Source organism: Capsicum annuum, chromosome 4 (assembly GCF_002878395.1).
Source record: "Capsicum annuum cultivar UCD-10X-F1 chromosome 4, UCD10Xv1.1, whole genome shotgun sequence".
NCBI lineage: Eukaryota > Viridiplantae > Streptophyta > Magnoliopsida > Solanales > Solanaceae > Capsicum > Capsicum annuum.
The window spans coordinates 223,898,817-223,908,443 of NC_061114.1; positions in this window are offsets into that span (position 1 = coordinate 223,898,817).

Here is a 9,627-nt window from a genome sequence, read left to right on the forward strand (position 1 = left end):
ATCGCTGGCTTTGATACCATGATAACTTATACATAATCACTGAATTAAAAAGAAGCAGAAGCTAAAACTCCATTATGAAACTCATGAGTTTACATGTTCCTATACTGTGTCTTCTCTCTTAACTTGAAAACTAAACTAGTGCACCTCTTATCTCTTCTATATATAGAAGTGTAGCACCGACATAACCCATCTCAACTGCTACACGTGATTAGCACATGACCACTCTAACAAACTCTAACAACCTGCTAGTTGCAAATTAATTGTACAACTCAGCAGTAGCAGCTCAATACTATCAGGCTTTGGTCTAGGGGTACGAGTGCATTTGAGATCTGTAGATATGCAGATTAATGGTTTTGAACTCTACTTCATCTCGTTCATCGCACATAGGCTCGGGTTGAGCCCCTAGCAGAACTTGTTCGCAGATGAAACCAGTAATGATAGTATGGTCGATTACCAACCCTAAGAAGCAAAGTTGGTTCACAATTTGGTTCAGTGGCGAATGTAGAATTTTAGACAAGATGATTTATTGGTGGTGAATTTAAAATTTTGGTTATTTGGTCACTAGTAAATTCAGAATTTAAACATTTTGAATTGAAAGTCGATAGTATCAGGTGCAGAGCTACCCTTCAAGTAGGGGGGTTCATCCGTACCCCCTTCGTTAGAAAATTATGCTATATATATATATAGTTAAAATTATTTCTTATGTATATATAACAACTGTTGAACTCCTTCGATTAGGTCGTATGTTCACTATTCGTTGTTTGATAATAATAATTTTGGACTTTAGCAAAATTCGAATGATGGTTATCACATTGGAGCTAGACAAAATTTGCATTTGCCCTGGGTAGATGTTCTCTTTAGGAGCGACTATAACAAGTTTGTGATTCTATTGTTGGTTAGATGGCAGTTGTATATATTACACCTGTTCTATATCAAAATTTCCCTGATATGGTAAAAAACCTATGCCTTGAAACTAGATGATGACACGCATGCTCTGTGAAGTTGATGTATCGTACGAGGAAACCGTGTCTATTTGCTGGGGTCCTGAATTTGAGATCTACATGATCTATTGGAGTATCGTTTAAGATTTAGATTATTTATTGGTGTTGAATTAAGAATTTGAATTACTTACTGATATTGGATATAGAATTTAGATTAGATAATATATCGGTGTTAAATTTAGGATTTTAGGTAATTTTTTCATGACAAATTCAATTTTTAAATGTTTTAAATCGGCTGATTAGTATGGTCGCTGACCATCATATGTCATTAGAGTGCATTTTACATAAGTAAACACTCTAAGCTCCGCTTCTTCAAATGATTGTTTGCGCTCATTACCACACCACTCGTCCGCCCCTTCAAGACATGCCATGAATGTATTGGCTTCCAATGTAATGTATAATGAACTTTACATTCAAACACATGACATGCCTGTATTGACTTAGTGTAAATACTGGGTGTGGATAAAATTCTCTCTCATAATGATCGACTTTACGATTTTTTTTGATTCTGGAAGCTTGTAGAATTGGTCCGGCACAATTGGCAAAATGATCTTCTGCACCCCTGTACTATGTCAGTTTTGTAAGTTGAACACTTCTACTTACATGTTTGTCATCTGAACCCTTAACCCATCAAAAAACAACATTTTGTACCCTTTGACCGTTGACCTTGCCTATGTGGCAAGGTTATGGTGACTAGGACAAAGAGAGTGTAACCATTCGCCTGGGGGTACGAGTGGGGGTCAATTTTTGGTCAATTTTATATTAAAATAATAAAAAATTTAAATTTAATTTTTTTTTAAAAAAGGATCCTTTTTTCCTCCATCTTTTTAAATTTTAAAATATTTTTAAAAATTTAAGATAATTTAAAAATATTTTTAAATATTTAAAAAAATAAAAAAAGGTTTTTTTTTCCCTCCATCTTTTTTAATTTAAAAATATTTTTAAAAATTTAAAAATATTTTAAAAAATTTTTAAAAAATAAAAATATAGTTTTTCCCTCCCCACCCCAGCCCGTCCGCACCCCCACCCCACCCCCATGCTCTCCACCCCACCCAGCCCTGTCCCCACCCCCTCATACCTCACCAGCCCCTCCTCATCCAAGCCCCAGCCCCCATACCCCTCCCAGCCCCGTCCCCACCCCAGCCTCCACACCCCACCCCAACACTCTTCCAGCCCCCCCGCCGCGCACGTTCACTTTTTATTTTTTATTTTAATTTTCCGTCTCAATTCAATTCTTTTCATTTTTTTAATTAAAATTTAAATTTGAAATCTTTTTATTTTTTGGGGGATTATAATTTAAATTTAAATTGAAAGTGAGTGATAGTGAATACTGAAAAAAATTAGTGAATTTCGTTTGAAAAAAATTAAACTTTTTGTGAATTTGTTAAAAATATTCAAATTTAAAAATAAAAAATTTATTATGTTTGTATATATGAATTTGTAGTTAAAAATTTAAATTAGTTGGAGAAGAATTTTAATTATTTGGAATGGATTTGTTGTTTAATTTGTGAGAAAAAAATAAAAACATGATTATTCAAATTTTTCTACAATTTATAAATTTTTCTTATTTAATTAAATTAATTTTAATATTTAATTTGTTATGTAGCATTTTAAAACTGACTTGAAATTTAATGTAATACTTTTTTTTAAATGACGTGGCAGATGACGTGGCAGGTGTGTCAGGCGTGGCAGCTGACATAACAGCTGACGTGGGGGAGAGCGTGTTATACTCATCCAAAAAAGATTTAAAATATTGCTTTTTAGTGGGTTCAGGAATTCAGATGACAAACATGTAAGTAGAAATGTCCAACTTACAATTGTTGTGGCTCATTACCACAACACTAGTTTGCCCCTTCGAGTTCTTCCAACATTTTTAAGAAGGCAGTATTTCCTTGGTAATAGTAACACTACATAATAATCGACTTTACGAATTTTTTTTTTAATTTTTTGGAAGCGCGTTGCGTTGATCAGACATAATTATCAAACTTAAGAAATTGGGGGTGTGCCCATCAACAAAGGAGCGACCCTCAAGATTTTTGAGAAAGTCAATTGGAGTTCTCTCAAGAACTGTGTGAAGACTCTACTCTTTTGATACTTTTTTTGTCCGCTCCTCCCGACCAGGTCTAATAAAGTTGCACTTTCACGTGAGTTGTGACCATGGAGTGTAAAAGTAATCCATTGAGTTTCCCAGAAAATGAAGTCGGTCTTTAGGATGAAACACTTTACTCCAAAGTGAGATTTTTCGATGTAATTCATACTAGTCGAGTCCCAAAATGAATACGAGATAAAAAGTCTAAAGAGTACTATGTGGATGAAGGAATTGGTGCAATGCGATGAACTTCGTCCGACAAAAAAAAAAAACTTTTATTATTACAGAAAAAGTAGGAATAATTAAATTAAATCAATACCAAGCAAGTGTTTTACTAAAAAGAAAATAATACGAAACGAGTGAGTACTCACTGCTCAAATTAAGAATACCACAACGAACAATTATAAATTAATTGTCCGACACACAACTAGTCACCACAATGTGGTATCATGATAGAGCACCCAACATGGGCGTGTTTTCCATGAATTCGGATAAATGCACACCCACTATGGCTGCGTTAGCATTCCAAAAATTTGAATAAATCAAGAAACGAGGTATTCACGGTGACACACCTGAATGCCCAGCCACCATGGATGGGCTTAATATTTTACCCTATTTAATTAGGTCTGATTAATTTTGAATTCATATTGAAAAAATCTTACAGATGACTTATCTATTGAAAATTATCAAACAGATAATGACATCTGTTGCAACGATGATTAATTTTGAATTCATATTAGAAAAACCTCTCCGTAAGATTGGCTAAATTTTGTATCAAGTTGATGCTTGTTTGCTATTTTTTATCTGGGGTCGATGATTCAGGGAAATGGAAAGATTGACCAAGATGTCACTCATCTGATCGGGGTAGGGTAAATGAAATGGAGGCTCGCTTCCGATATCTTGTATGACAAAAAGGTACATCCCAAACTTAAAAGAAAACTTCTGCAGAGTGGTGGTTAGACCAGATTTATTGTATGGGGCGGAGTGTGTTGGGTTCGAAATCGAGAGGGCGTCATGCGGAAGCTATTAGTTGCAAACCATAAGACGATAAATCAGACGACACACGAAAAATTTAACTAAAAATATGTTATTGGATATGAACGACCTACATATTAAAAATAAAATTGAAAATCCTAAAATTTATTGGCAAAAATCTCCTCCTAAACAAAGACTCTTTAAAGACTACATTGTAGATGCTATTGTGTTATTGTATGAGAAGTGGGGTCTTCTATTTATAGATGTCCAAACCTTTCCTTCAAGAAAGAGGTTTGCCAAATAAGGAAAAGTTTTATATTTTTCTTTCAGGAAAAGTAAAATTAATTATGGTAACTTTTATTTTCCTTCTAAGAAAAAATAAAACTTAAATATAGTAAGAAAATCAGGGCAAAAACCTTAACAGAGTGTTGGCCTGTTAAGAAGACCCATATCCAGAAGATGAAGGTGGCGGAGATGAGAATGCTTCGGTGAATGTGTGGGTGTACTAGAATATATAGGATTAGAAATGAGGTTATTCGAGATAAGGTGGGCGTGGCTTCGGTGGAAGCCAAGATGAGGGAAACGAGATTGAGGTGGTTCGATCATGTGATGTGGAGGAGCACGGATGTCCCAGTGCGGAGGTATGAGAGGTTGGCTAGGGATGGTTTCAAGCGAGGTAGAGGTAGACCGAAGAAATATTGAAGAGAGGTGGTTAGACATGACATGAAGTAGCTTCAGCTTATCGAGGATATGACCCTGGATAGAAAGTTGTGGAGGAGGCGAATTAGAGTAGAAGGTTAGTCAGAATTAGGAGGTTGTATCCTTTGGGTGTATACTTGAAGTATCTTGCTTTGGGTATTATTGACGGTGTTATTTTCCATTGTATCTTGTTTTATTGCTATTTCTTATCTTATCTTAGATTGCTTTATTCTATTCCTATCTTATCTTGCTTTAGATTGTTTTATTGTTTTAGTCTGAGCCAGGGGTCTATCGGAAACAACCTTTCTATCTCACTTTGAGGTAGTGGTATGGACTGCGTACACTTACCCTCCCCAGACCCTACTTAATGGGAATATACTGGGTATGTTGTAGTTGTTGATTTTCATTCAGTGTCCTATAATCATAAGCTTAACACAATTCGAGTATCTGGTTAACGCATTAGATCTAGACAAAATTGAATTCACGCGGGTAGATCTCCCCACAATCGACTATAATTTGTCGGTGGCGTATTCAAGATTTAGATTATTTATCGGTGTCAAATTAAGAATTTAAATGATTTGTTGGTGGTGAATGTACAATTTAGATTATATAATTTACCGGCGCTGAGTTTAGAATTTTAGGTGATTTCTTGATGACAGATTCAAAATTTATATATTTTGAATTGACGAATCCATTAGTGACATCACCGAACAAGTATGCCTTTACTGAGCACGTTTTATATAAGTAAATGCTCAAAGCTTCGCTCCTTCGAATGATTGTTCATGCTTGTTACAGTAACACTCGTTTGCCCTTTTGATTTTTTCCAATAATAAAAGAAAGGCAGTCAGGCCTAATAGAATTATACTTTCTTTCTTAGTAACCACCATCCTTAATTATCAAGAGTTCTCGATTTTTCCAGAAAATGCAATTGCCTTTACTATGGAACACTATACTCCAAAGTGCGATTTTCTGGTACGTATTCGAACTAGCCGAGCCTCAGAATGGAGATGAAAAAAAAAAAAAAACATGTGGATGAAGAAATTGGAGCAATGCAATGAACTTCATATGACAATTTATTTTAGTATTATGGAAAAAGAGGGGAATTAATGAAATCACTACCAAATAAGTGTTTTACTAAGAAGAAAATAATACGAAACAAGTGATTACTAAAAATAAATACTGCCCAAATTAACATACCACACCGATGAATTATAAATCAATTATCCAATATTTTACCAGACACGACGCACCATTAGTCGCCACAATGTGGTATCATGGAATAACATCCAACATGGGTGTGTTGGCCTTAAATTTGGATAATTGCACACCCACCAGGGGTGCGCTAGCATTCCAGTATATTGAAATTGATTACCAAGGAAGGCGCAGCACTCATTTTTAAAATTATTTTGGGACATGATTAAATTTGAATTTGCGTTAGGAAAATCTCTCCTTAACACCGACCACAACAAGTTCAGATAAACTTTTTACAAAGTTGATGCATACATGTTACGTTTGTTTTTGGTTCTCTGTTCTTTGTTCAATACTTTGTTCGACAAAATGAGTGAAGGGTAATTAAATTGGGGTTTGATTGAATTTAAATTCGCATGATCAGGAGTGTCGGGTAATTAAATTGGGGTTTGATTGAATTTAAATTTGTATGATCAGGAAGATCTCCCTCTATGACCGACTACAAGAAGCTCATGATTCTAATAGAAAGAAAGGGTAAGTTCAATCCTATATTTGCTTGCCCCACATTAAAACAAAACATTTTCTAACAAAGGCAATTTCAGACTCGGGAGTCAAAACTCGAATTTGCTACTTTTGAATTAAGGGTGAACTAATTAAAGGAGTACTTACCCTCTAATTATACATTTGCTGGTGGTGAATATTAAAATTTAGATAATTTGTCAGTGTTAAAATAGGGTTGAAATGATTTACTGGTGGTGCTTAAAGAATATAGATTAAAATTTACCGATGATAAATTTAGGATTTAGATTATTTATTAGTGACAAATTCATAATTTAAACATACGTTTTGAATTGAAAGTGGAAAGTAAGGATAATAAAAGAATTATTTGTTGATGGTACGTTTTGAGTTGTTAGTTAAAACAATGTTATTAGTTGATAGTACGTCTTGAGTTGTTAGTTAAAACTTAAAACTATAGGATGATAACATACATATCGACTTCAAAGTTTATGTATGCACACGTGACACGCCTATATGTAGGATTTGAGGTTTGAGCCAAACAATGGCAGATTTTAAGGATAACAGATGATAGAGGAGATATGATTGGTTTGAAAGAATATAAAAGAGGTAAGTGATATTATTATGTTGTTTTTATTATGTCGAAGTCTATCAATCAATGTCTTCAACCAACTTCACTTATCTAATACATAGACGTTGGTAACAAGTTTAAAAGGGAGGACATTTTCATGTTTTAGTATGCAGCTAATTTTCTGTAAGCCAATAATTTTACTCCGCAATCCCCATCACACAAAGATTAAGACATGAATTTGGCAACACACCCACAGTGCCCATCCACCATGGCTGGGCCAATTTTTTTATTTTTTTATTTTTAAATAATTATTGAGATCGATTAAATTTGAATTCGTATAAAAAAGATCTCCTCCTCAGGATCGACAACAACAAGCTCGACTAAATTATAACAAAGTTACCGCTTGTATATTATTTTATTTTGGCTATTCATAATTTCACTTAGTGTCTGGTGAATGCATCGGAAGATCAACAACATTTGAGTTTTGAATTACCTCATTTGGTATTTTGGTTAGATGATGTACAGTAGTATGTATATATTATGTCTGTGCCATGTCCCATATTAAACTTCCCATGTAATGGTAAAATCCTATGCCTTTTAAACTAGACGAAGGCATGCATGCACAAAGCAGTTTTGTATGAAGTGTGGTATATTGTACAAGGAGACCATGTTGACTTAATGGGTGAATCTAAGATGTACACGATTTATCGATGGACATTTAAATTTAGATTACTTATCGATGTCTAATAAAGAATTTGAATGATTAACTAAGTAATTGGAGGCATGCCCACCAACAAAGGCAGGACCCTTAGAATTCCCGATGAAGTCTATCAGAGAGGAAGTACTCTCATGAATTTAGCAAAGATTTAAATCTTTCTATACTTTTCTGGTATATTTCTCCCAGGCAGGTCTAATAAGCTTGTACTTTCTTGGAAATAATTGGCAAAGAAGAATTTTTGCAAAATTATTTTGTCAAATACCCACTTATTTCTTTTTGATTTATTTTTTAGGTTTAGGGTGTAAAAAGTGAAAAAAGTGGGGCTCACACGTGGGCCAAAGGACCAATTCATCATTTATACAACTTTACAAATTTAATATAATACACCTAACCCCCTCCACTTATTCCAATATCCAAAAAGAAAAACCCTCTCTCTCTCTCCTCTTTAATTCCCAACTCCCGCTTTCAAACAACTTCTCCCAAAAATGCCATTTTCGTACGTTCTTCGTCTGCAGCTGCTAAGGGGGCGTTGTTGCTTCGCAAGGTTAGTTAAAATTGAGTTTCGATTATTTCTAGATCCATTTAAATGGTTTTTGCTTTTGCTAATCGATTGGTAGTGATGTAAGATTTTTTTTCTTTTGAATTTGGTATTTTAATTAATCGTATTTTTTTTTAGCAACGAAGTGTTGAATGGTGGTATAATTGTTGTTTGAAGAGTTATTTCGGCATTTTGATTTGAACAACGTCCTATTTCTGTTCGTAGACCCGTGGTCTATAAAATGAGAATGCCATAGATATATTTCAATTTTCAGACATATGAAATTCTTTTAAAACATGATTGCTGAAATAGTGAAAATTGAAATATTAATAGTTAATTAGTTTGATTAGGTGCACTAGTTTGATTTTTAGTAATTGTTGTATTTTGATATTTTGCATGTTTGATTTTAGTTCAATTATTGTATGTTTGTGTAGTGAACTGTTTAATGGTGGGGTGTTTGTTTATTTTTTTTTTGTGGGGGGGGGGGGTTTCATTTGTTTATTGAGTTATTTCTGTTGATAGACTTGTGGTCTATGAACTGAAAGTGGGAGATTTGTTCTTTAGGTGTAGACTGTGTTGAAAATGGGTAGAAAAAATGTTATTCCTAAACAGAAAGACGATACCACTGGTAGTAGTAGAAAAAGAAGAGTTACGACAGTTGAAAAAGTGTCAAAAAGAAAGAAAATTGAAGAGTCGTTCTCCGAATCAAATTCGGAGTTAAAGGAGATAAGCGACTACTCGATTCTAGTGAAGATGTTGCCAAGCGGAGTGTCAGTGGTGACAGTGAAGAGTGTGAGGAAAGTGGGATTAATAGTGATGATGGGGATAATGATTCGTTGTCCGTGCCATACCTTTCAAGGTGCATTTTCGTGGAGCGGTATGACCTTCGAACGATAATTGACGAGGTCGGATCTTTTCCGACAAAGATATCGATCAGATCAAGAATGGCTGCTTATCGAGAATTTAAGAAAATTTTTGTCGACCAAGAATTGAAGAAAAGATTCAAGCAGTCTTATTTTGGACACCTGAGAAACCTGCCGGAACATCTCAAGTTCAATGGGCAGTTGGTCCATTATTTGCTGTTGCGACACGTTAAGAATGATAAGATGCGTCATGAGATGTGGTTTTGCGTTAACAACAAGCCTGCCTGTTTTGGCTTGAAAGAGTTTTGTTTGATCACGGGGCTGAACTGCTCATCATACCCCAGTGAATAAAAAACGAAGAAGGTGTTAGCAAAGAGGGACAATTTTTGTTTTAAGGTGACAAAAAACAAAAACATCACGATGGCCAACTTGTTACACCTGATCAGAGGGAATAAGATGAACGAGGACC